Source organism: Canis lupus, chromosome 12 (assembly GCF_011100685.1).
Source record: "Canis lupus familiaris isolate Mischka breed German Shepherd chromosome 12, alternate assembly UU_Cfam_GSD_1.0, whole genome shotgun sequence".
Lineage (NCBI taxonomy): Eukaryota > Metazoa > Chordata > Mammalia > Carnivora > Canidae > Canis > Canis lupus.
Genome location: NC_049233.1, coordinates 3,052,549 through 3,080,368, shown reverse-complemented (window position 1 = coordinate 3,080,368; position 27,820 = coordinate 3,052,549). Strand labels below are relative to the sequence as shown.

Genomic DNA, 27,820 nt, shown 5'->3' with positions numbered 1-27,820 from the left:
TCCACATCTGCCCGGCTGCTAGACTCCACATCTGACACCTAGGGGTGGGGTGGCACGGAGGGAGTGTGTGGCATCAGGAGCCGTGTGCCCCAGTGGCCAGGCATTGTGTGAGTGCACGACACTGTGTGTGCATGTGTGTGCCACCCCCAAGTTGAAATTTTCTCCCTGGTGGAGCTGGTCAGGTTTCGTGGTAATCTTCTAACTTTTCAAAAACATGTGGTTGAAGAAGGGCCACTTTTTCTAATTTGTAGAAAGATGCCCTAAGGCCTAGGGGCAGCCCCATGTAAAGACTTTAGATAATGGAACTATATGATACACATGATAAAATAAGTTTATTGTTGGGGATGCCTGAGTGGCTCAGCGGTTGAGTGTCTGCCTTTTTTTAATTTTTCAATTTTCAAATGGCAATTCTTTTATTTAAATTCTAGTTAGTTAACCTACAGTGTAACATTAGTTTTAGGTTGAGCGTCTGCCTTTGGCTCAGGGTGTGATCCCGGGGTCCGGGATCGAGTCCCACATCGGGCTCCCTGTGTGGAGCCTGCTTCTCCCTCTGCCTCTGTCTCTGCCTCTGTCTCTGTGTCTTTCATGAATAAATAAATAAAATCTTTTTAAAAAAATTTATTGTTGTAAAGAAATAGGTTGAATATATCTACAGGGAATAGGAAGGTAGAAAAAGTGACACGGGTACATCTTTAAAAGAACCAAACTGGACTTCTACAAATAATAAATGCAGTAAATGAAATGGAAGGCATGTTGGGAGCCTCGGGCTCGGGTTCAGGCATGGCCAAATGCAACCAACACCGTGGATAACCAGTCACAAAGATGGCACAGAAATGGCATCGAGAAACCTAGTCACAAAGACATGAATCTTGGGGTGCCTGGGTGGCTCAGTCAATTAAGTGTCCAACTCTTGGTTTTCACTCAGGTCATGATTTCAGAGTCGTGATATCAAGCCCCATGTGGGGCTCTGCACTCAGTATGGAGTCAGCTTGAGATTCTCTCTCTACTGCTCCTTCTCTCTCTCTTTCTCTCTCAAATAATAAAGAAATAAATCTTTAAAAAAAAAGATATGAGGGATGCCTGGGTGGCTCAGTGGTTGAGCTTCTGCCTTCGGCCCGGGGCGTGATCCTGGAGACCTGGGATTGAGTCTCGCATCAGGCTCCCTGCATGGAGCCTGCGTCTCCCTCTGCCTATGTCTCTGCCTCTCTCTGTGTGTCTTTCTGAATAACTAAAATCTTTAAAAAAAGAAGATATGATTCTCTTAAGAGGGCAGATCCTATGTTCCTAAGGAACATGCACTTTTCCCAGAAGCACAACAAGAAAGATTTGAAGAAGACGCAGGCCAACAACACCAAGGCCAGGAGTCCCCAAGGAGGTCAAGCCCAAGATCCCAAAGGGTGGCAGCCGCAAGCTCAACTTGCCTGCATCGCTCACCCCAAGCTTGGGAAATCTGCTCGTTGCCGCATTGCCCAGGGTCTCAGGGCTCTGGAGTCCGAAGTCCAAGACCAAGGCTTAAACAAGACTCAGACTACAGCTGTGACTCCAGCTGCAGCTCCTGCTGCGGCTCAGGCTCCCAAAGGTGCCCAGGCCCCTTTGCACAAAGGCTCCAGTGCAGAGGCTCCAGTCTGCCAGTGTGAGGACAGAAGGCCGGGTGTGACCCATGAGCTTCTATCTGCATGGGGCTGGTGTCCTCCTGCGCTATTTGTACAAATAAACATGCGGCAGGATCTGTCAAAAAAAAAAAATGAGATGAAAAATTCATGGCAATGAGATAACCTCTTTACCCCAGTCAGAGAGACCAAAGTTAGAAACGTGGGAAATATGAAACACTGGCCAAGAGCTGGGGAGCTGGGCTCCTTGGGCAACTTTTGTGGATACATAGAGAATACCGCCCTCTGGAGAGGCACCTGTGGTGCTTTGTGCTATTGGCACATGTGCCGACTCTCACCTGGGTTCAGAGCACAGAGAAGCCCTGCCCAGACCCGTGCAGAGACAGGCCTGGGAACCTTCATCCCAGCCTGTGCGGGAGTGCAAGCAGCTGGGATGAACGCCAGCATGCAGCTTGCAGTGGCCGACTTGCTTTCTTTTTTATGATTTATTGTTTATTTTAGTTAGAGAGCACAGGGCAGGGGGGGCAGAGGGAGAGTCTCAAGCAACCTCAGCACTGAGCGCAGAGCCCACTGTGGGGGGCTTGATCCCATGAGCCTGCAATCACGACCTGAGCCAAAACCAAGAATCCAGCGCTCAACCAACTGAGCCACCCAGGCACCCCAGCAGTGGCTTTCTTTTTTTTTTTTTTTTTCAGCAGTGGCTTTCTTAAAGCAGATGTGGATAGAACATTTTCAGTGGAAATAATTTACTCTAGGGATCCCTGGGTGGCGCAGTGGTTTGGCGCCTGCCTTTGGCCCAGGGCGCGATCCTGGAGACCCGGGATCGAATCCCACGTCAGGCTCCCGGTGCATGGAGCCTGCTTCTCCCTCTGCCTGTGTCTCTGCCTATCTCTCTCTCTCTCTCTCTCTCTCTCTCTCTCTCTGTGTGACTATCATAAATAAATAAAAATTTTTAAAAAAAAGAAATAATTTACTCTGTAGCCTGTGGAAACTGAAAGAGGAAGAAAGCTTATATTTAAGGGGCTCTAAATAGGAAGGCAAGGTGATTTTTCACGTTGAGATGATTACAAATTTTAACAATATTTTACATTTTAACAATATTTTATTTGTTTTGCTTCATAGCATTAAAATCACTTAATCGGTTTGGTTAAAGTCAAACAGATAGAAGAAAGAATCCAGATTATATGATGTGGCTCTTTTAGGAAAATAAAATACTTTAATAACGTCAGTAATGGTCGTCTCTTCACAGAGTCTAACAAAAATAAACTCATGGTCAAAATACAAAACTGACCAATTAACTGGACAGAGTTTACCTCCCAGTGACTCCACAATTATTTACATCCTCTATTTTTCCTAAATTTATTAGCAGAATCGTCTTTCTATATTTCTTTGGATACATTTGCAAAGTTAATGATTAATTTTAATTAGTTAATTATTCAATGGTATTAATATCATTTTAAAGTCCCCATAGTAAAATGTAACCTAGAGCCAGATCTGAGGGGTGAAGATCATGTATAAAATTTCTATCAAATGATAAGCACTAACTTTTGTTGAAAGTTGATTAAATCAAGAAACCCAGACCAGCATTTTAAGTAAGTCACAAATTGAATCAACCTGATTAAAATCAGACCCTCTAACTCCATATACTAGGTGCAATTTATGCTGATAATATTTAAGACAGTTGGCGATTCCCGATTACCTCAGTGATCCCTGGATGATGATTCTTGGAAGAGCTGGACAGGCAAGGGGGGTGGGGGTGCTCCAACCTACATTTGGAGCGGGCACATTGCAGTGGCCTCTCTGGACCTGGAAACAAAGGATTGACAGCTGAAAAGTATTGCCACCAATTGGCTTTAACTTGTCCTGGTTTACTGATGTAAAATTGCTTAGGTTGAAGGTATATTTGCAAACTCCTTATTAGATCAAATTTACACTGGCTTGCTTTGTTGTACTCAGAATGCTCAGATACATTTTTATTAGCTTCTGGGAGCTCCGGGGGTTTCTCATAAGTAAGCTTCTTGTTAATTGCCTTTTTCGTACATAAGCAAAATCTCAAATTGGAAAAATGAAAGGAAATGAGGAATGAAAGTTTCTTTACTTAAAATGCAACTCTTTTGTAGCTTTAATGCATTCGTTTTCCTTTTTCACTACTTACTCAACATGTTTTTATGATCCATGGGGTTAACTGGCCTCAATTAAAATTGGAACTTAGAAAAAATATGTATGTAGTCCAAATGATGGTGTTTTTTTCCAGTAATAGTTCTTTTTTTAATAAATTTATTTTTTATTGGTGTTCAATTTGCCAACTTACAGAATAACACCCAGTGCTCACCTCAGTGCCCGTCACCCATTCACCCTCCAGTAATAGTTCTGAGGAACAATGGGGTCAATTTGAGAAAGCATGATCTTTACAATCATTCGACCTGAGTTTTAATTGGAGTCCACCAATTAGCTATAAATTAATGATTCTTTGGCAGTTTCTGTTCTGTCGAATGGGAATTTCACCTTCCTTGCAGTTGATATGAAGGTTAAAGATATGAATAAAGTGCCTGTCACATGAGAGACAGTGTTTGTAGTATTCCCTAGTGTGAGTCTGGCCAGAGTTTGATGGTTTAAGCATGTCAATCTTGTGGGGGTTTTGCCTTGTTTTTTTTTTTTTTTAAGATTTTATTTGTTTATTCATGAGAGGCACAGAGAGAGAGAGAGGCAGAGACATAGACAGAGGGAGAAGCAGGCTCCATGCAGGGAGCCCGACATGGGACCCGATCCCAGGTCTCCAAGATCACAACTTGGGCTGAAGGCAGCACTAAACTGCTGAGCCACCGGACTGCCCTGCATTGCTTTTATATATAGCATGACCTGGTGGACAGTTCTTGCCCTTCTGTATACTCTTTTCGATGTGATTTAATTTCCACCTGAACTTGAGACATATCTGAGTTCATTGATTTAATGATTTAATCTTCACTATAGCCTATGAAGGTCACTCCTGAAGGCCATCAACATGAGTTCACAATCCAAAACTGGAAAACCCACAAGGAAATAATCCACCATGAATGAAAATTTACCTACCTAACAAAGAGCAGGATTAGACCCTGGATCACTTCAGACAATGGAATTAGTATAAGCTTCAAGCTATAAGTATGTTAAAAGTTATTGACATCATAAAACAAAGAATCAAAAGCATGAGAAATAACAGAATGTTATAAAAAAAAGGTCCGGTATCAATGATTACAAATGATTATTATAAACTCAATGGATGAATTAAGCAAATGATTACAAGTAGCTGAGGTTAAGGGAGCCTGGGTGGCTCAGTCAGTTAAGCATCCGACTCTTGGTTTCGTCTCAGGTCATGATCTCAGGGTGGTGAGATCGAGCCCAGTATTGGGCTCTGTGCTCAGCATGGAGTCAGCTTGAGATTCTCTCTGCCTCTCTCTTTGCCCCTCCCCCTTCTCACACACATTCTTTCTCTGGAATAAATAAATCTTTAAAGAAAAAAAAGTAGCTGAGCTTAGAATTGAGCACTAGAAGATAGATCTGACAAAATTATCTAAAATGTAGCACAGAAAAAGGGATGCCTGCTGATTTAGTGGGTAGAGGGTACAACTCTTTATCTCGGGGTCATGAGTTCAAGTCCCAAGTTGGATGTAGAGCTTAAATAAATAAATAAATAAATAAATAAATAAATAAATAAATAAAAATGGTGAGTTAAAAAAATAAAATGTAGCAAGAAAAATAATAGAGGAAAAGGTATAGTGGGTAGAGTGAGATGTTTGAACAAATATCTGTAAAAAAATCTGAGCACCAGAGACTCAAAAGAATGACAGGGAATGGAGAAAATGCTCATTTATTTACCAATTTATTCAACAACTAAGCACCTAAAGTGTGCCAGGCATAATCTTTCACCAATAATGAGGTGATGAGATCATGGTTGATCATCTTCCAGAACTGATTTTGGACAAGAATTCTCAGTCTCAGGAAATTAATTCCAAGATACACTACTAAATATTCATCCAGATACACCAGAGAGAAACTGAAGAACTCAAAGATGGGGAAACCTTTGAAAAGAAACCAGAAAGAAAACATGTTTTCCATAATACAGTGATGCCAGGACCAATAATAAATTTCTCAACAGCAACTATAGAAACCCCAAGACAGAGGATTATTGTCTTCCTAGTTCTTAGAGGAAATACCTGATACCTTGGACCGTCACACCTAGCTAATCCATTATTTGAGGATAAAAGTGCCTTGAACCTTGAACCTAAATCCTTACTGATTTTTCAGATAATTGGAGAAATATGAATATAGACAAATTTAGATTGTATGGGGAATTATTCTTTTGTTAGAATGATATTGTGGGTAAGTAGGAAATGTCCTTATTTTCAAAAGATGAATACTCAAGTATTCAGGGGTGAAATCTCTTGATGTATGTAATAACTTTCCAAAAACCACAATGAGGGCAGCCTGGGTGGCTCAGCGGTTTAGTGCCGCCTTCAGCCCAGGGCGTGATCCTGGAGACCCAGGATTGAGTCCCACGTCAGGCTCCCTGCATGGAACCTGCTTCTCCCTCTGCCTGTGTCTCTGCCTCTCTCTCTCTCTCTCTCTCTCTAATGAATAAATAAATAAAATCTATTAAAAAACATAATGAGCTATTATTTCATCTAGTCATATTGTCAAAAGTAAAAAAGAAAAGTCTGAAAATACCAAGTATTGGCATTGGTGGAGGCATAAATTGGCTAACTGGAAAGTAATTTGGTATCAAGTGGTAGAGTCAAAGATGCAGTTTCCTTCTGCCCATTGATGCTGCTGATGGAGAAGTTGGTCAAGAGGATGTAATGGCCATTTGACCCTTGAGCTGAACCCAAGGCTCATCACACACTCCCCTCTCCTTGGAATGTACATTCTCCCTTCCATTCTCATGGTGGGAGCCTTTTTCAAATACGAAGCCTTGAGAAAGAAATATGTTATTGAGACCACCTAGATGGGATACATGACTGAAACAAGTTAAAGCCTCTATATAAACTTATAAGATTTGGTGGGTGGGTGCTGGGGATCTATTCACTGCCCAAGACAAGCCCATAAGTAATTTCCCTTGCTTATTAAAACTGCCACCTACCAATCTGAGGTGCCCCACCTCTTTATTCTGTCTCTCCCTCCCCCTGTAGATGGGGACTAGTTTCAGATTATACCAGGAAACTCCTAATGCTGTGAACCAACAGTGACATTTTAACTTTATATCCTAGCGAAAGTCTACATGTTCAGAGGCATAAGCTAGATGGTCCTACCATACTGTGTGCTAGTTAGCAGTTAAATATATATGTCCTTCCATCTTCAGCATGCATTTTCCAACACTTCCCAGTCTTTTGTTTATCGGAACTTCCCTGGAATCTATCACACAGAAGTGCTATCTGAAGATTTTATTTATTTATTCATGAGAGACACAGAGATAGACATAGGCCAAGGGAGAAGCAGGCTCCATGCAGGGAGCCCAATGTGGGACTTGATCCTGGGACTCTAGGATAATGTCCTGAGCCAAAGGCAGGCACTCAACTGCTGAGCCACACAGGTGTCCCCAGAAGTCCTATCTAAAAAAAGCCCCCAAAGCCCCAATTAGCAAGGGGCACAATCTTAGCATAGAACTTTGTGCAAGAATGTTTATTATCTAACAGCTGGATCAGTAACATAGTATTGTGAATACTGCATCACCTGTGATGTGAGGTAGCCAAGAATGTTTGCTTTAAATCTAATCAAGCCTGGAACACCTGGGTGGCTCAGCGGTTGGGCATCTGCCTTCGGCTCGGGGAGTGATCCTGGAGTCCTGGGATCGAGTCCCACATCGGGCTCCCTGAGTGGAGCCTGCTTCTCCCTCAGCCTATGTCTCTGTGTCTCTCATGAATCAATCAATCAATCAATCAATCAATCAATCTAATCAAGCCTTTGGACCCTAAATTACAGTTATAAGGAAATATAGAGGAAAGAGGAACAGGCTAAACACCACCATAAGGAAACAATCAGACCCAGAAGCGAGGATATTTCATAGGACAACCAGCCTATTCCACCGAATCAGTGTCACAAAAAAAGAGTTTGAAATTAAAAGAGGCTTAAGGGACACAATAAATAAACTGATGCAGGATGTCGTTCTAGATTGGATCTAGTTTGGAAAAACAGACACCATGGGGATAATCTGAATTATCTGATAAATCTGAATCTGATAATCTGACACCATTGGGGAAATCTGAATATGAAATGGACATTTGATGATATTAAGGAATTACTACTGTTCCTGTTGTTAGATGTGTTTGTATTAATTTGGTCTATGTGAGTAAGAGTTCTTTTCAAAATGTAGGCACAAATATTTAAGACTGAAATATCAAGACATCTAAAATTCTGGATGTTAAAAATGTAAAGTAAGTTAATTTTTTAAATGTTTTTTAAAGACTTTATTTATTTATTAATAGAGACAGAGAGAGAGACAGAGAGAGAGAGAGGCAGAGAGAGAAGCAGACACCATGCAAAGAGCCTGACATGGGACTCGATCCCAGGTCTCCAGGACCACGCCCTGGGCTGCAGGCGGCACTAAACCGCTGCACCACCGGGGCTGCCCAAGTTAATTTTTTTAAGTGAGGGTGAAATAAGGTCATCTTCCTTCAAAGAAAAACTCAGAGTGGAAGATTCCTAAGGGCTGTATTTCAGGATGAAGGAAAAACGGGACATTGAGATGCAAGGGAGAAAAATTTACAAATAAAGACTTGAGTACATGTAAACATGTTTAGATTATATAAAGCAATAATAATAGCATAAATATGGGGTATATAAAATAAGTTACAACTGTGTACTAGATACAGTAACACATCAGATGGAAGGGAGATGGTCAGTGTAGTAGCACTCAGAGGCCCTTTATTTTTCTGAAAGAAGGTACAGAAGTTAAGTAAATTTAAACTGGCAGGTATGCATGTTAAAATACTAAAGATTTTATTTATTTTTTTAGAGAGAGTGTGAGTGTGAGGAGGGGCAGAGGGAAAGGGAGAGTCAGCATCTTAAGCTCCATGCTCCGTGCGGAGGCCAGCATAGGGCTTGATCTCATGACCCTGAGATCATGACCTGAGCCGAAATCAAGAGCTGGATGCCTAACTGACTGAGCCATCCAGGCACCCCTATTTTATTTTTTTAAAGTAATCTCTACCCCCAACATGGAGCTCCAGCTTACAACACCAAGATCAAGAGTTGCATGCTCTACCAACTGAACCAGCCAGGTGCCCCAAAATATTAAAGATATTTACCAAAAGAATAAAAACAGGAGTATAACTTTCAAACCTCTAGAAAGGAAATAAAGGAAAAAAGAAAACACAATCATCCCAAATGCAAGCAGGAAAGAAGGAAGAAGCATCATAAGAAAGTCACAAAGCACAAGATGATAGTAATAGGTCCAAATATATCACTAATCAGAATAGATATTATCTTCCTATCTTTCCAAGGATTGTTGGGTTGGAAGAATTTTAAATATGAAGCCATATGCTATTTACTAGAGCATATATAAAACAAAGAGGTACAGAAAAGTTTAAAATAGATAGATGCAAAAAAAAAACATATCAGACAGGGTGCCTGTGTAGCTCAGTTGGTTAAGCATCTATTGATTTTGGCTCAGGTCATGATCTCAGGGTCTTGGAAGCAAGTCCTGTATTGGGCTCAGTGTGGAGTCTGCTTAAGATTCTCTCCCTTTCCTTCTGCCCCTTTTGCCACTGCTGCATGCTCTCTCTCTCTCTCTCTCAAAAAATAAAAAAAATTAAAAAGACATAGCAGACAAAAAACTAACATAGAGAGAGGATCGGGGACACCTGAATGGCTCAGTGGTTGAGCGTCTGTCTTCAGCTCAGGGCATGATCCTGAGGTCCTGAGATCGAGTCCCACAGTGGGCTCCCTGAAGGGAGCCTGCTTCTCTTTCTGCCTATGTCTCTGCCTCTCTCTGTGTGTCTCTCATGAATAAATAAATGAAATCTTAAAAAAAAAAGAAATGAAGAGGATCACCATCAACAAAATGAAAAATCAACCTACTGAATAGGGGAAGATTTTTGCAAATGATATATCCAGTAAGGGGTTAATATCCAAAATACATAAAGAACTGAGCCTGGGTCGCTCAGTCAGTTTGCTTTTAGCTCAAGTCAAGATCCCAGCTTCTGGGATCAAGCCCCCACATCAGGCTTCTGCTCAGCAGGGAGCCTGCTCCCCCTGTTTGTGCTCTCTCGATCTCTCTCTGTCAAATAAATAAAATCTTTTTAAAAAGAGCTTATAAAACTCAACCCCAAAAAACCCACAAATAATACATATGGCTGCCCAACAGATACATGAAAAGATGCTCCACATCACTCATCATCAGGGAAATGCAGATCCAAACCAAAATGAGATATTACTTCACACCTGTCGGTGTGGCTAGAATCAAAAAGACGAAAAACAAGTGTTGGCAAGGATCTGGAGAAAAAGGAATCCTCCTGAACTGTTGATAGGAATGTAAATTAGTGCAGATGCTGTGTGTGGATAAGAGTATGGAAGTTCTTCAAAAAATTAAAAAATAGAAATATCATATGACCGAGTAATTCTACTATTGTGTATTTACTCAAAGAAAATGAAAACCCTAGGGGCTCCTGGGTGGCATAGTCAGTTAAGCATCTGACTTTTGGTTTCAGCTTAGGTCATGATCTCAGGACGGGGGGCTGAGCCCCGAATTGGGCTCCATGCTCAGTGTGGAGTCTCCTTAAGGCTCTCTCCCCCTCTGTCCTTCCCCACCTTGTGCACTTTCTCTCTCTCAAATAAATAAAGAAATCTTTAAAAAAGGAATATGAAAATGCTAAATTGAAAAGACATATAGACCCCCCACCATGTTTATTGCAGCTTAATTTATAAGAGCCAAGATATGGAAGGAGCCCAAGTGTCCATTGAGAGATGAATGGGTAAAGAAGTAGTATATATGCACAGTGGAATATTACTCAGCTATGAAAAAGAATGACATCTTGCCATTTGCAACAACATGGGTGGACCTAGAGGGTAGTATACTAAGTGAAATAAGTCAGAGAAAGACAAATAATATATGATTCACTCATATGTGGAATCTAAAAAATAAAACAGATGAATAAACAAACAAAAAGCTGAAACAGACACATAAGTACAGAGGACAAACTGACAGTTGCCAGAGGGGAGCAGGGCAGGGTGCTGGGCAAAGTGGGTGAAGAGGAATGGGAGAAATAGGCTTTCATTATGGAATGAATAGGTCACAGGAATGAAAGGCACAGCATAGGGAATATAGTCAATGGTATTGTCACAGTGTTATATGATGACAGATGTCAAATGTTACCACACTTGAAGTGAGCATGGCATAACCTATAAATTAGCCAGATCACCACTATACACCTGAAACTAATGTAACATTGTGTGTCAACTATACTTCAATAAAAATGAAATAAAATAAAATAAAATGCCTGATGATTTTTATTTTTTTATTTTTTCCTGATGAGTTTTTTTAAAAAAATGAAGAGGATCTCTATATAATCACAGATGATATAATGCACAAGGAAGAGTTTAAAATTCTTAATTGTATGCACAAAATAACATAGTTTATTTTTTTAAAAGATTATTTATTTATTCTTAGAGACACAAAGAGAGAGAGGCAGAGACACAGGCAGAGGGAGAAGCAGGCTCCATGCAGAGAGCCTGACGTGGGACTCGATCCAGGGTCTCCAGGATCACACCTTAGGTTGCAGGCAGCGACAAACCGCTGCGCCACCAGGGCTGCCCCATATTCTTTATAAATATAAGAAGCAAACACTAACAGAACCAAAAGGAGAGATTTATAATTCCCAATGGCAATGGGTGATTTAACATGTATCTGAGAACTATCTAGATTAGGTAGACAAAGTGAGAAGTAGATTAGCACCCCATAGATAAGCAATCTTGCATACAAATATTAGAGAATTCACGTTCCTGTCAAGTCCATGTGGGACACTTACAAAAATGGCAAAAATTGACTGTGTATTGGGGAAAAAGTAAGTCTTAGCAAATTGCAAAGGTCATTATCATAGAAGACAATATGCTTAGACTACAATGCAATCAAGTTAAAATCAATCTTTTAAGAAGATACTTTTTAAAAAATATTTTATTTATTCTTGAGAGACACAGGCAGAGGGAGAAGCAGGCTCCTGGGGGGAGCCCGATGTGGGACTCGATCCCAGGATTCCAGGATCATGCCCTGAGCAAAAGGCAGGTGCTCAACTGCTGAGCCACCCAGGATCCCACACACGCAACTTCTAAGATGAGTCAGAAGTCCAGTAAAGGGACTACATCTTGAATATAAATAGCACCTGCAGCTGGAATCCCACCAGATTAAGTCACAGTCATTTTTCTAGGATTACACTTGACTTGCACAGACCAAACTGGTGAATTAAATGGGAAGGGTTAGGAGTCACTAGCTCTGCTTCTTTCAAGTCTTTGATGGGAGTGTCAATGTCTTCATTTCCCTCAGAGATGCAGTGTTGCTTCTGGTTTACTATCTTGGCAGGGAGTGGAGGTTCCAGAGGCTTCCACTTATCCCTGCCGACCATCACGACCCCATAATGATCCCATAGGTAAGAGCCAATGTGGGGATTCTGACATTGGCCAAACATCTATTCCAATTACATTCTCAGGAACCAGGGAAATAGCCCCAGGGTGAGTTCATGGGCCATGGGCCTGTTGAGAGTCACACTTGGGAGTTGAGATTCTATCACCTATCCATCAGATACCCCTACTCTGGGTAGGGGTGAGCCTTGCTGGCATTTTGAATCCCAAGGAATTAGCATCAGTTCAGAGCCATTGTCTAGTAGCCCCCGAAAGGCCCAGGTAATTCCTTTTCCCCAGTGCACTGTCACTCCAGTAAATAGTTGTGCGTTTCTTTGGGAATGCTTGAAGGAAGATTAAGGTATTTATTTTTGGCGGTGGAGCAAGGTCCTTTCTCTAGGGAACCTGGCTTTTTGAAAGTGCTTTGGGTCTGCAAACTGACTGGGTTTGGGTCTGGACACTGAGTGAGAGGGCATCATACTCTACTATGGTGACCCAAGTTAGGTGATTGGCTACCAGATGTAGAGTTTTTCCTGTTACATGGATCAAGCAATTCTAGTAGGCTGATTATCTATTTCATCCTAAAGACACCATGATCAATTAGTTACCACTAGAGATCTCCACAGGCCAAGGCATTCTGATTACTGAACCATCCCCAATGCCCTTTACGGTTGAGGTGCCCACCCTGTGTTTGACAGTTAAGTGCTTCTATTTGGCCTCTGCTACAATGGAACAGTACCAACATCCTCATTGAAATCAGACGTGCATGGGCAGCCCGGGGGCTTAGCAGTTTAGCGCAGCCTTCAGCCTGGAGTGTGATCCTGGAGACCCAGGATCAAGTCCCACGTCAGGCTGCCTCCATGGAGCCTGCTTCTCCCTCTGCCTGTGTCTCTGCTTCTTTCTCTGTGTGTGTCTCTCATGAATAAATAAATAAAATCTTTAAAAAAAAAATCAGAAGTGCAGTTTAATCAGCCATTAGAAATGACAAATACCCACCATTTGCTTCGACGTGGATGGAACTGGAGGGTATTATGCTGAGTGAAGTAAGTCAGTCGAAAGACAAACATCATATGGTCTCATTCATTTGGGGAATATAAAAAATAGTGAAAGGGAATAAAGGGGAAAGGAGAGAAAATGAGTGGGAAATATCAGTGAGGGTGAGAGAACATGAGAGACTCCTAACTATGGGAAATGAACAAGGGGTAGTGGAAGGGGAGGTGGGCGGGGGGTTGGGGTGACTGAGTGACAGGCACTGAGGGGGGCACTGGACGGGATGAGCACTGGGTGTTATGCTATATGTCGGCAAATCGAACTCCAATTTAAAAATATACAAAAAAAAAAAAAAAGAAGTGCAGTTTAAAAGTGGCATCCCTGGGGCACCTGGGTGGCTCAGTCAGTTGGGCATCTGCCTTCGGCTCAGGTCATGATCCCAGGATCCTGGGATCAAGCCCCACATCAGGCTCCCTGCTCAGCGGGGAGTCTGCTTCTCCCTCTCCCTCAGCCCCTCCTCCTAGCTTGTTCTCTTTCTCTCTCTCTTTCTCTCCCTCTCTCTCTCTCTCAAATAAATAAGTAAAATCTTAAAAAAGAAAGTGGCATTCCCTACAGTCATAACTGGCCTACAAGGGAGAGAAACCACAGACCTTTTAAAGGATAGAGGTGCTTCCCTCACAAATATATTTCACAATGCCTTCCCCCTTCACATAGAATATAGTTAGGGGATAGGTCACACATGATAAATCCAATCCAACATGGCAACCTCCCTGCACATCTGGATTTCCTCCTTCACTTCACACCAGAAAAGCTCTGGCATCTTGACTGCATTAAATTAAACCTCATTAAACTGGAATATTGAGTTCAAGTTTCAGTCAACCAACCAAATAAATTAAAGTCACCTCTAGCTACACAAGCTAACATACTACATCTGGAATTCTAGTAAGCATATTTATACAAAAAATTTGATATAGTGGGAGCATCTGGTTGGCTCCATTGGAAAAGCAGGTTTTTTTTTTTTGTTTGTTTTGTTTTTTTTGTTTTTTGATCTCAGGGTTGTGAGTTCAAGCCCCAAAATGGGTGAAGAGATTACTTACATAAATTTAAAAATGTTTAAAATTTTTGATATAGTGTTTTTTTTTTAATTTTTCTGATCTAGTGTTATATATCTTGCCCTCCTTGATTTACCAACCTAAGAACCCATTCCCACACATATTCTGCAGTTACTACCAACACATGTTAGAAAAGTTCTGCAATTCTTTTTAGCCTAAATTACTTTCTCCTGGGTTGTATTGTGTTCCTGTACCTCTGGAGCATGCTAAGGCTTACACTATTTATGGGCCTAGTGGCAAAAGGGGGTGGCTGTGGTGGATCCTGAGGAGAAGAATTATCATCCTCTTTCAAGGCATCTGCTTCAGGTCAGATTGTCACAAGTTTTTTAAGTAGAGAAAAACCATCACTTTCAGACATGAGAGGGCAAACTCTGGGGGCTCAGTATGACCTGGGGGTTCAAGATTATCAGTTTTATTTGGATGTCTCAATTCATTTGGGATGTCTCAATTTCAAGGTTCAGAATCCCATTCTTTCCAGATCAGTGCCTAACTTTCACACGACAAACTTGGCAAGACTGTTAATTCAATAGCCATTATAATTCAGCAACCTACACAATTAAATTTTGGTTTTGATTTTTAGTAATATCAGCCCTGGAACTATAAGAAATAAGAAATTCCTTTAGGGTGGGATCCCTGGGTGGCACAATGGTTTGGCGCCTGCCTTTGGCCCAGGGCGCGATCCTGAGGATCCGGGATCGAATCCCACGTCGGGCTCCTGGTGCATGGAGCCTGCTTCTCCCTCTGCCTGTGTCTCTGCCTCTCTCTCTCTCTCTGTGTGTGACTATCATAAATAAATAAATAAATAAATAAATAAATAAATAAATAAATTTAAAAGGGAAAAAAAAAAAAGAAATTCCTTTAGGGTTATCATGGAAGCTTCCATACTTGAGCTGAGACTTAATAGACTGAGCTATTATTTTCCTTTTATAAGTGCTCAAGTATACTAAAAAAAAAAACAAAAACAAAAAACAAAAACAAAAAAACCTGTCCCACACCACAATCTTTATAGTCAAAATCTTTAAGATTTTTTTAAAAGTAATCTCTACACTCAACACGGGGCTCGAACTCACAACACCAAGATGAATAGTTGCACACTCCACTGAGTGCCAGGCCATTGGCACTTTTCCTGGTCATCGTTAGTGTCATAACAGTGAAAGGCCACAACCACATAGACTCCCAAGGCATGTGCTTCATTTGGCACTTCATCACAATCAACTACATATGATAGATAATCCAAGTAATTGTGATGCCACTGCATGCTATGGATTACTAGCAGCCCATTTCTCATTGACAAAGAGATCAGTGCCATGCTCAAGCCGAAAGGTGTTACCAAACCAATGCCCAAATGCCACCTCCATGGGTCTACTTCCTAGGACCATTCCTGGTACCAATTCTTTATTACTTTGTGTCTAATTGAGAGACAGAAACCACATAGTAATTTAAACAATGTAGCTTAATGTAAAGAATTGTTAAACAATGATAGGTCAGTAACTACAAAGAAGTTAAGAAGTATCCTAAAGCTGAGGGGAATGCCCAAGCCTATGGCTCAGAACTTACTGGAGAAGGTATGGCCGCAACCTACTGGATGGCAGAGAAGTTTGCTGGGTTTCCCAGGCCAGAGCTAGTCAGCAAGCAGGCAAGCAGGACACAATCCTCCAGAGCGTGGGTGAACTGAGGCTGGTGGGCAGACATGCAGAGACAGCTGAGGCATGTAGAATATGTGGTGTTCACCTCAAGTGGGAAATAACTGGGTTGAAGCAAGCTGAGGCTGGTGGGTGGGCAGGCAGAGGGAGTCGTGGCACTGCACAGCCATGAGGCCTGGAGTGTACTGGGTCTGCACTGGGGCCTCTGGGGCTTCATGGTGGCTGCAGGGCTGCATTCTCTGGGTACGTGGCTGGAGCAGAGCACTCCTGGATGGTTCCTGTCTAGGCCAACACAAACACACACATACACACATTGCTGATCGACCATGTATCAGGGGGAATAAAAGCAAAATGCTGCATATTGGAACCAGGAAGAAAAATTCCGTTCTTCCTTTTGTCCTCCTGTGCCCTCTACATTATACTCACTCTACAGAAGAAGTGCTTAAATAGTCCAGTCCATTACTGCAGAGCAAGTTCTGAAGGGTGAATTTGGAGCTGAGTGTTAATAAATTGATAGCTGGCATAATACTCTCAATTACTTTGCTATAGTGCTTATATACAAACAGTTCCGGCGGGGGAGGAGGTGGGGAGAAGAAGAGAAGGAATGTGCTTACAACTCATTTGTCAGGCTATTGCAACATTTATTTATTTAAAACTATTTATTCATCTCCTACTATGTACTAGGTCGTTGTAGGTCCTAGCATTACAGTAATGAACAAAAGAGATCAATTGCCTGCTCTCATAAAACTCACATTGTAATGAGTGAAGACAGACAATAAATAAACAAACATAAAAAGATATCAACTGGCTATAAATGATGTGCAAATAAAGCAAGAAAGGGCTGCCAAGTGAAGAAGAGACCCCCCCCCCTTTCAGCTATGATGGGGTAGCTTGTTCTTGTCACCAAGAACAAGCTAGGCTGAATAAAGCTAAAAACAAAACAAAACAAATTTTATTTGAAGGCATCAGACAGCTACCAAGACAGCCAGAATTTGAGGGGCCAAGTTTCCAAAAAGAATGAAAAATCATTGAGGTGCGTCCAAATTCTACTCAATTCTTCATAAAGAATAAGTCTTTGCTAGTTTATAAGTGGCACAGGGTGAGACACTAAGAAGCTGGTCAGAAAGTGGCCACTAAGAGGCCAAGAAGCTCAGCAGGTTCCTCAATGACCTCACAGGGATGAGGGGGGCTCTTGAGACAATCAGGACCTGAGGGGCCCAGATCCTGGGGAGGAGAGTCCCCCCAAATGACTTTCTTTGTGAAGCATTTGCCTCTTTGCAAGGGGCACAGTGGGAGGCTGAGGAGCTGAAAGGAAAACATATACCAAGGGGATGAGAATCTAAACGGAGTTCTTGGCTATCTCATGGTGTTAGGGACGTAAAACATGGAGTTCAGGCCAGTTAAGGAGGAGAGTTCCCTATAAACCCCAGGCTGTCAGTTAAATAAGATCTAAATCCTTGGAGTTAATGGAAAACCAGAAATCTAGGACACCTGGGTGGCTTAGTGGCCGGGCATCTGCCTTTGGCCCAGGGTGGTGGTGATCCTGGGGTTCTGGAATCGAGTCCTGAGTCCGGCTTCCTGTGAGGAGCCTGCTTCTCCCTCTGCCTGTGTCTCTGCCTCTTTGTGCCTCTCATGAATAAATAAATAAATAAATCTTAAAAAAAAAAATAAAGGAAAACCAGAAATCAGAAATAGAGAAAGCCTTACAGAGCACAACAGCCACAGATTAGTTCAATTCCTGATCAATGTATCTGTCGTATCTCTAACTTCCTGCCTAGAGAAGCTAAAATAAGTCTTCTCTGAAAAAAGGTAACTTCATCTAGAGTCTCTACAATTTTTTTTTTTTTACAATTTTCACATAAAATATTCAGCATTGAATAAAAACGTACCAGTCATGGAGCACCTGGATGGCTCAGTTGGTTGAGTATCCAGCTCTTGGTTTCAATTGAAGTCATGATCTTGGGGTTGTGGGACTGAACCCCATTATGGGCTCCACACTGGGCTTACTGTCTGCTTGGGAGTCTTTCTCTCCTTCTCCTTCTGTCCCTCCCCTTGCTCATGCTCTCTCTTTAAATAAATAAAATCTTAAAAAAGAAAAAAGAAAAAAAGAAAGACCAGGCATACCAAGAAATGGGACCAAGAAAGAAAGTCAATAGGAATGGACTCAGGTGATCCAGATATTGAGGTATCAGATGAAGATTTTAAAATACCTAATTAATATGTTTAAGAAAAAAGATGACACAATGGAGAGTTTTCAGGAGAGCTGGAATCTATAAAAATCAATAAAGTGGAAATTCTAGGGACAACTGGGTGGCTCAGTGATTGAGCGTCTGCCTTTAGCTCAGGGAGTGATCCTGGATTTCCAGGATTGAGTCCCACATCGGGCTCCTTGCATGAAGCCTGCTTCTCCCTCTGCCTGTGTTTCTGTCCCTCTGTGTTTCTCATGAATAAATAAATAAAATCTTTTTTAAAAAGTGGAGATCCTAGAATGTAAAAATACAGTAAATGAAATGATAACTTAATAGATTTGACAAAATTGACACAGCTGAAGAGAGATTAGTGACCAGAAAAATGAGTTAGTAGAAAATATTCAGACTGAAACAGAGACAAAGAGATTAAAAATACCAAAAAGAGCATAAGATACATGTAAGAAAGGGTAAAAAGTGTAACATATGTGTGGTTGGAATTCTAGAAGATGAAAAGACCGAGAATGTGACAGAAGCAGTATTTGTTAGAATCATGGCTGAAAATTTTCCCAATAATTAATTAATAAACATCAAACTACAGATTCAAGAAACACACACACTTATGCATATCATAATAAAACTGCTGAAAACCAAAGAGAGAGGGGAAAAAATTACAGCAAATAGCTGTTGCTGCATTCAAAATCCAAAAAGACCAACAGTCACTGTGCATCTTTTTGGTAGCAGAAGACGTAAGGTGCAGTAAGTTCCCCTCTACCTTGGAGATGTATCTGGACACCTTTTTCTTCACTAATATGAGCCCCAAATCTGTGTATGGCTTGTCTTCTACCCTCTGGCGTACCTGCATCTTACAGGGGTATCCAGGCTACTTGCTACTTCCTATTTCCTGGCCCAAGATGGTTTTTTTTTTCCCCAAGATGTTTTTAATATAGTTGATCAGTATAATATTCTAGAGAATGTCCAGATGACCAAGGTCGTGGTAGCCTATAATGGAACAAGAGAGCAGGAGAGTAGCTCTGGGAACGACCATGACCGTACACTGCAATCTATTGCATGTGAATGTGAATTGTTTCTGATCTTCCTTCCTGATATAGAAAAGAACACAATTACCAAATCAAAAGCCATATACAAGATCCAGAGGCTATGTTGGACTACCACAGAGTCCGCTACCATCCACCATGATCAATCTAGTTTTCACAGGCATCACAGTGCTGAAATAAATGGAAATATATATAACAACTGTATTGTTTAAGTATCTGAGGATGATACTAATCTATGTCTTCCATGTAGAATGCAAAACTACTTCTAACTTATCTTGGTTTGGTGGGAAGAGGAAAGATAGTTTTAGGGGATTTTACTTGTCTTTTCCCACCATTATGGATCTTACTCCATTGGCCTGGGAATTACTGCGAGGGCCTACCAAAATCTAAATATATCCATCCTTACCATGCTCTTAGGAATTAGAGATATTACCAGGGGATGTGTCCACAGATCCACTATGAGAAAAACTTGGGTCAGGACTCTATCACCCAGGCTCCATACACTACTTAACAGGGGGGACATGCTGTCACTTTAGGTACCTGATACAAGTGCCACCTGAGACTCTGAAACCCACACCTCTCAAAAGATCTTGCTGTTTTCTCTTTTTTCCTGTGTACAGTTTCCTTAGTTAATTGTATCAGTTCCCTTTAGGATAAGAGAAATTGCTGCTGCTTTGTCACAGTCCTTCCTTAAGATAATTCAGTCTTTTCTGGGTCTGAGAATTGGCTCAAGCCTAGCAACTGAGTGGGGGATTGTGATTTTTTTCAGTAGCAAATATCAGACTTTGGTTCAACCACTCTTGATCTTTTTTTGGTTATATAGATTGAGTAATATATTAACTGGCTTTCTATCTATCTTGTGCTGGGGATTCCATGGCCTATTAGCCATTGACACAAATCTCCATGGTTTTCTCCCCTCTGGATGCCATTCTGGCTTTGCTGCTTATTATGGTAATTATATCCACCTTGCCTCTAATTAAATCAGGGCCTCTGCTCTTTCAAAATCCTATCACCCTCATTGACCCCAGGGACTCTGGTTCCCTATCAACCTCCTTTATTATGAAACTTAGTTTTCAAAGAACAGCTACTACTGATATTCTCAACAATGTCAGTGCTCTTATCTAGCATATTTTTTACTGCTTTATTGAGGAGAGTATCCTCTGAGCCTTTCAGGGAACACAGTCAACTGATAGGATTTTTGATCTTAAGATAAATCCATTCTAGCATATCTATACTAAATTTCCCAAGGCAGTTCCAGCGTCTCCATTTACTTTTATTATGGGGTACTGTTTTTCCAAGCATCAAGGAGCTTCCTCAGTGATGTACTAGGATCAATTCTAGATGTCTTTTCCAGAACATTAAATCCCAAGTCACAAAGAGTGTCCTTAATATATTCTTCTTTATCCAATCTTATGTCCCAATCCCCTTGGTCCAACACCCTCAAAACTGGCATATTTTCCCAGTTGCTACTGGTATATATTAGAAAGATCCATGAATATATTTTTTAATATATATATTTTTTTTCTTCCCAAAATGGAGTCAATATTTCCCCAGGTGGGCTGTGACAAAAAAATGATCCAAATTATTGACCTAGAAACCATGGGAGGTTGGGGGCAAATCTTCAGGGGAGTGAATGATCCCCTGAGTGAATGATCCAAATTATTGACCTAGAAACCATGGGAGGTTGGAGGCAAATCTTCAGGTATCATCTTACAAGGCATTTGCCTCCACATGTTTCTGAATAAGTGGAAGCTGTTATCATCCAACAAAGGGGAAATGAGACATTTCTTTAGGTCCAGCAAGTTCAGGGGAATCTGGAGCTCAAGCATGTCCACACAATATCCCCATTTCAAGTACCAGAGTGTTGTCATTCTCTTCTTATCAGGGCACTGATTTTGATGTAAGAGTCTTTTTTGTTGTTGTTGTTGTTTTGTTTTTTGAGAGAAAAAACAGGGAAAGGAGGGGCAGAGAGAGGGGGAGAATCTTATGCAGACTCCACACCTAGTGCAGAGCCTGATGCAGGGCTAAATCTCATGACCCTGAGATCATGACCTGAGCTGAAATTAAGAGACTCTCAACTGACTGAGCCAACCAGCGACCCAGATGTAGGAGTCTTAACAGCTTTTAAGCCTTCTCTATAATTCTGCTACTGTTGAAATCAAGTCCTGTGCCTGGTTCTCAGCTCAATCCTCCCTGTATTCAGGAAGGTAGTGAAGGGCTTACAGCAACCAAGTAAATGCTTAACCAGGAGAAAGGCCACTGTAACAAGGCAAGAGAGCTTCGAAGTGTTTTGTTGTTGTTGTTGTTGTTGTTGTTGTTGTTTTCTTTGAAGTGTTTTAACTTAGTCTTGTCCACTCTCTCCCTGGCTTGGTGGCAGTCTCAAAGATGGCAGATTGTATTCCCAGTGTGTGTACAATCTGTTCAGAAGGAAAAGAATGGACCTTGTTCCCAAGGAATTATGTTTGTCTGTTTTGACCTGACTGGAGTTTTCCTGAAGGATTAACATAAGGACCTTACCTTCATTTCCCTATGTCAGAACTCTACCCGGGCAGAGTTCCCTATGCTGAGGATATTCTTTGAGAATATTGAAAGACAAATGAAGAAGCTGCTGCCTTCTGGGGCAAATAAAGCTGTTGGAGCAAACAACAGACACAATAAAAACCTGGGAGGAAAAGCCAGAGAGATTTGGGGAGGAACAGGGATCTTGAAAAGCTCTCATGTATACCGTGGGAACTCAAAATCCATACATATGTCCAGGGAAGAATGTATGCTCAGAAAAGACCTGAGAAGAGCATAGGCATTCATCTCTGGCTGATCTGTAGGCTCAATGCAAGCAGGAAGTGAAGGCTAAGAAAGAGTTGTAAATGGCCTAGTTAAGCACTGAAGGAGTTACTGCAATCCAGAGCCAATCTGGAAAGATCTAGAGAGTAATTTTCCTTACCTTTTCTTTTTTTTTCATAATATTCAAGATGTCCACCTTTCAACAAAAAATTATGTATACTTTTGACGGTATACCCACTTCTGGGTATATAGTCCAAAGAACTGAAAATAAGGACTCAAACAGATCTTCGTTCACCAGTGTTCCTAGTAATATTTTTCACAGTAAACGGAAAAACTGTGAAGAAAGCAGGTGACTTAAGAGACTAGAGAGGGGCGCCTGCCTGGGTCAGGGGAACGTGGGACTCTTGATCTTGGGGTTGTGAGTTTGAGCCCTACATTGGGTGTAGAGATTACTTAAAAATAAAATCTTAAAAAAAAAAAAAGACTAGAGAGACATGTATATTGGAAGTGATAAAGTGTACTAAGAGGTGAAGGCATAAAAAAATATATATATGCATGGCCGTGCACGTGTTTCCAGGGAATACCTTATTTCCTGTATGAGAGAAAACAAACACAAATGATTAAAGTTTTGTTCATTCCGGAGAGTTACCATGCTCCTTCCAAGAAACACATTCCACTGGAGGTAATAATCTGGGAGGAGCTAAGTTGGAGGAAGAGCAGTATTACCAACCGAATTGTGTCCCCCCTCCCCCGCAATTTTGTATTTGACGCCCTGATGCTCAATGTCACTGTATTTGGAGATAAGGCTTTTAAAGAGGTAATTTTTTTAAAAGATTTTATTTATTCATTCATGAGAGATACAGAAAGAGAGAGAGAGAGAGAGGCAGAGACACAGGCAGAGGGAGAAGAGAGAGAGAGAGAGGCAGAGACATAGGCGGAGGGAGAAGCAGGTTCCATGCAGGGAGCCCGGTGTGGGACTCTATCGAGGACTCCAGGATCACGCCCTGAGCCAGACAGATGCTCAACCGCTGAGCCACCCAACCGTCCCTAAAGAGGTAATTAAAGGTAAATAAGGTCATAAGAGTGAAAGCCTAACCCAATATGACTGGTATCAGAATAGAGACACCAGGAGTGCCCGTGCACTAAGAAAGACCATGTGACCAGTAAGAATGGTGGCAGACTGCAAGCTGAGGAGAAAGGCCTCAGGAAAAACCAAACCTGCTGGCATCTTGATCTTGAATTTCTAGTCTCCAGAACTGTGAGAAGAGAAATATTTGTCATGGGTCGCCTGGGTGGCTCAGTTGGTTAAGCATCTGCCTTCAGCTCAGGTCCTGATCTCAGGGTCCTGGGATTGAGCCCCTTGTTGGGCTCTCTACTCAGTGGTGAGTCTCTGCCCCTCCCCCCTACTCCTGCTCCCTCTCTCAAATAAATAAATAAAATCTTAAAAAAAAAAAAAAAAAAAAGGAAAGAAATATCTGTCATTTAACCCACACAGTCTGTGGTATTTTGTAATGGCAGCCCTAGAAGACTAATATTTGACAACAAATCTTTTTTTGTTGTTTTTTAAAGATTGTATTTATTTATTCATGAGGGACAGAGAGAGAGGCAGAGACTCAGGCAGAGGGGGAAGCAGACTCCCCGTGGGGAGCCCGATGTGGGACTCGATCCTGGGACCTCAGGATTATGCCCTGAGCTTAAGGCAGATGCTCAACCGCTGAGCCACCCACGCATCCCTGACAAATATTTAAAGGAAATTTTATTTATTTTTAAAAGTTTTTATTTATTTAAATAATCCCTACATCCAACATGTGGCTGGAACTCACAACCACGAGATCAAGAGTCTCTTCCAACTGAACCAGGTAGGCTCCACTAAGAGAAATTCTAGATTATAGAGACAGAATCATCACTGTTGCTTATAAGAGATCATGATCATGACAAGAGCAGAAAAATCACATCCAAAAATGCAATTTCCGGGGCATGTGGGTGACTCAGTCAGTTAAGCAGCTAACTCTTGGTTTCCACTCAGGTCATGATTTCAGGGTTGTGAGATGGAGCTCCACATTGGGCTCCACTCTCAGGGGGTGAGTCTGCTTGGGATTCTCTCTCTCTCCCTTTGCCCCTCCCCTCTCCCCTCCCCCTAAAGTAAATAAATAAATCTTTTTTAAAAATGCAATTTCCAGCACAGTCTATGGTTATCAAAAGCTGCATAACACAAGCAAACGGAATGTAATATTGTCCATTTTTAGTTTCTTGTCGTGCTTTGTCAATACTTTCAGAAGACAATTCATGACCATCCACTTCTGAGACTCATTGCTGAGTCTCAGGTAAGCTAATTATCCACCGGCATGGATGAACCTCAGACATTTACTGTTTCACTCCTGCTCAAGCTCATTCTTGTTCACCTTCATCCCCCCACTAAACAGCAACAGTGACTACAACTTCCATATCTCCCTTCTCATCTCCAACCTCACTTAAGGGACACTGCAATTTCAGTAACCACATTTAAAAACTTGCCTTGTTTATTTCACTGCTGCTGAGTGTTATTTGCCTTTGAACATATCATTTCACTGTTCACTTACATTACAGTAACAATTGTTTAAGAGGAAAACATCAGTATCCTATGTTATTGCACAAATAAACTCATTGAGTTAATTAAGTGTTAATTAAGTAACTGGTGTTTTAAAGGCAGAGAAACCTAGTTGATTGTTATATAGATTTTTAAGAGTGTTTTAAGCACTGAGGGAAATTGGTTGGGGTTTTTAGACCTGCTGGAAATACAGTATTATTTTTTTCATTTAAAAGAATGACATATGGGGAGGGAAAAACAAGATGAAATCAGAGAGGGAGACAAGCCATAAGAGACTCTTAAGCATAGGAAACAAACTGAGGGTGGCTGGAGGGGAGGGGAGTGGAAGTATCTCATAACTGGGAGATGAGCATTAAGGAGGGTATGGGATGTAATGAGCACTGGATTTTTTTTTTTTAAGATTTTATTTATTTACTCATGAGAGACACAGAGAGAGGCAGAGACTCAGAGGGAGAAGCAGGCTCCTTGCAGGGACCCCGACGTGGGACTCAATCCCGGGTCTCCAGGATCACGCCCTGGACTGAAGGAGGCACTAAACAGCTGAGTCACTTGGGCTGCCTGAGCACTAGGTATTATACACAACTGATGAATCACTGCTGAATGCTACCTCTGACACTAATAATACACTACATGTTAATTAGTTGAATTTAAATAAAATTTGAAAATAAAATGACATGCAAAAATAAAATAGAATAATGAGTTACAGACTCCCACTACCTAAAAATTCACTATCCAACATATTTTTAGGAATGGATTCTTAAAGATCTTCTGAGGGATACCAGAACTAGGATAAAATATACTAGGAAGAATAAAGTCATATAGTTATATTATTGTATAGTTAATGCTGCATCCCATTAGAAGACACCTATGATTAATCATTAGTGATGCTGAGATTGAACCCCTAGATTAAATTAGTGGTGAATGATCCCTCGATTTACAGTTAATGCTTTCCCTTTTGAGACTAGAAAGTAATCCACATGGTATTACTTTGACTCTGCATGCATGTTTACAATTACCAATCATCTATTGGTTTTTTTTTTTTAATTTTTATTTATTTATGATAGAGAGAGAGAGAGAGAGAGGCAGAGACACAGGCCGAGGGAGAAGCAGGCTCCATGCACCGGGAGCCCGACGTGGGACTCGACCCCAGGTCTCCAGGATCGCGCCCTGGGCCAAAGGCAGGCGCCAAACCGCTGCGCCACCCAGGGATCCCCATCTATTGGTTTTAACACCAATCGATAATCCTTGCCTGAGTCAGTTCTGTTGGAGTTCATGAAATTATGTTTTTCTAATTCTTTTATTTCTTTTACATTGTTTAACTAGCATTCTGTGAAAATTCTCTTTATTAACTAGAACTATTCAGTTATCCTAAAATAAACTTTTACTGGAAAAGCAAAATACATGCTTAAAGAAACCATACTTTTTGTTTTTTTGTTTGTTTCTTTTGTTTTCCATTTTATTCTTTAAAAATCTTTATTTTTTTTAAATTTATTTATTTATTTTAAAATTTTTATTTATTTATTCATGAGACACAGAGAGAGAGGCAGAGACACAGGCAGAGGGAGAAGCAGGCTCCATGCAGGGAGCTCAATTGGGACTCGTTCCCGGGTCTCCAGGATCACACCCTGGGCGGAAGGCAGGCGCTAAACCGCTGAGCCACCCGGGCTGCCCTAAAAAAATTGACTATAAATACACAAATTATAGTTTAATTTATACAATTATCTAGTACTTATGTATGTGTATATTTGATATATTTTTTAAAGATTTTTATTCATTTATGACAGAGAGAGAGAAGCAGAGACACAGGCAGAGAGAAGCAGGCTCCACGCAGGGAGCCTGATGCGGGACTAGATCCCGGGACTCCAGGACCACGCCCTGGGCCGAAGGCAGGCGCTAAACCACTGAGCCACCCAGGGATCCCCATATTTGATATTTTTATTCAATCCATAACTATGAATAAATTTATTTACCCATAAATAACAAATACCATCCAAAGACAAGAATCCTTCTTTACCACAATACCCTTATCACAACTAAAATCTTGTTTTTAAGATTTTATTTATTTATTTATTTATTTATTTATTTATTTATTTATTTGAGAGAGAGAGAGGTAGTGAGAGACAGCACCAGCAAGGGAGAAAAGGAGAAGCAGGCTCTCCACTGAGCAGGGAGCCCCATGCAGGGCTCCATCTCAGGACCCTGGGATCATGACCTGAGCTGAGAGTGAATGCTTAACCTACTGAGTCACCCAGATGCCCCACAACTAAAAACTTTAACAGTAACTCCTAATATTAGCAAGTGTCCAGTCACTTAGTTGAGTCCCCAGTTATCTCATAAGGGCCAGAATTGTCTCTCTCGCTTTTTTTTTTAATCTTTTAAATAAACTATGATCCAAATAAGGTCTGAACACTCTGGCTGGCTATTATGTCTTTTATTATTTATTTGTTTATTATTTGAGAGAGAGAGAGAGGGAGAGAATGAGCATGGGGATGGCAGTGGGAGAGGGAAAGAGAGAATATTAAGCAGACTCTCTGCTATGCATGGAGGAGATGTGAGTCTCAGTCTTATGACCTGAGACATCATAATCTGAGCCAAAATCAAGAGTTGGCTGCTTAACCAACTGAGCCACCTACGTGCCCCAGTTAATATGTCTTTTAAAATCTTTTAGGGAGTTCCTGGCTGGCTCAGTTGGAGGTGTGCAACTCTTGATCTTGGGGTCATGAGTTCAAGCCCCATGTTGGGTGCAGAGATTACTAAAAAAAAGTAATAATAAACTCTAAAAAAGAAAATCTTTGAAACTACAGATTTCCCTCCTTTCCCTTTGTCCCTTTGAAATTTTTTGGTGAAGAAAATGGAGTGTTTGTTCCTTAGAATTTCTTGCAGTCTGTTTTGCTGATTACCTCGCTGTGGTGTGGTTTGACATGTTTCCCTGTCCCCTGCATTTTCTGTGAATTGGTAGTTATATTTTGAGGCTTGATCACATTCAAGTTCAATATTTTGGGCCAGACTAATTCATAGGTGGTCATGGTCTTTTCCATAAGAAGCACATATAGTCTTTTTTGTTTCTTTTTTGTTTGCACCACTAATGCCCAATGCCTATGTCCGTTAGTTCATTCATGGTTCGGTTATTTGTTGTTGATATTGTTGTCTTATTGTGATAAAATATATGTAACATGAAGCTTACCACTTAAACCATTTTCAAGTATACAGTTCAGGAACAATAAGTACGTTTACACCGCTACGCAGTGTATCTTGATGGGCGCGGGGGGGGA

The 27,820-nt window shown here is 41.2% G+C and overlaps 1 long non-coding RNA gene across 2 annotated transcripts; it reads right to left on the bottom strand.

The window, feature by feature from the left end:
* Positions 1–1,190: 1,190 nt before the first annotated feature.
* LOC119874145 lies at positions 1,191–27,820 on the bottom strand. Of its 2 annotated transcripts, none has more exons than XR_005367562.1 (3): positions 27,733–27,820; positions 3,310–3,416; positions 1,191–1,728 (listed from the first exon to the last, which is right to left on the bottom strand). It is a non-coding gene; the product is annotated as an uncharacterized LOC119874145 (long non-coding RNA). The 2 variants fall into 2 exon arrangements; XR_005367561.1 differs by lacking the exon at positions 27,733–27,820 and adding an exon at positions 15,364–15,479.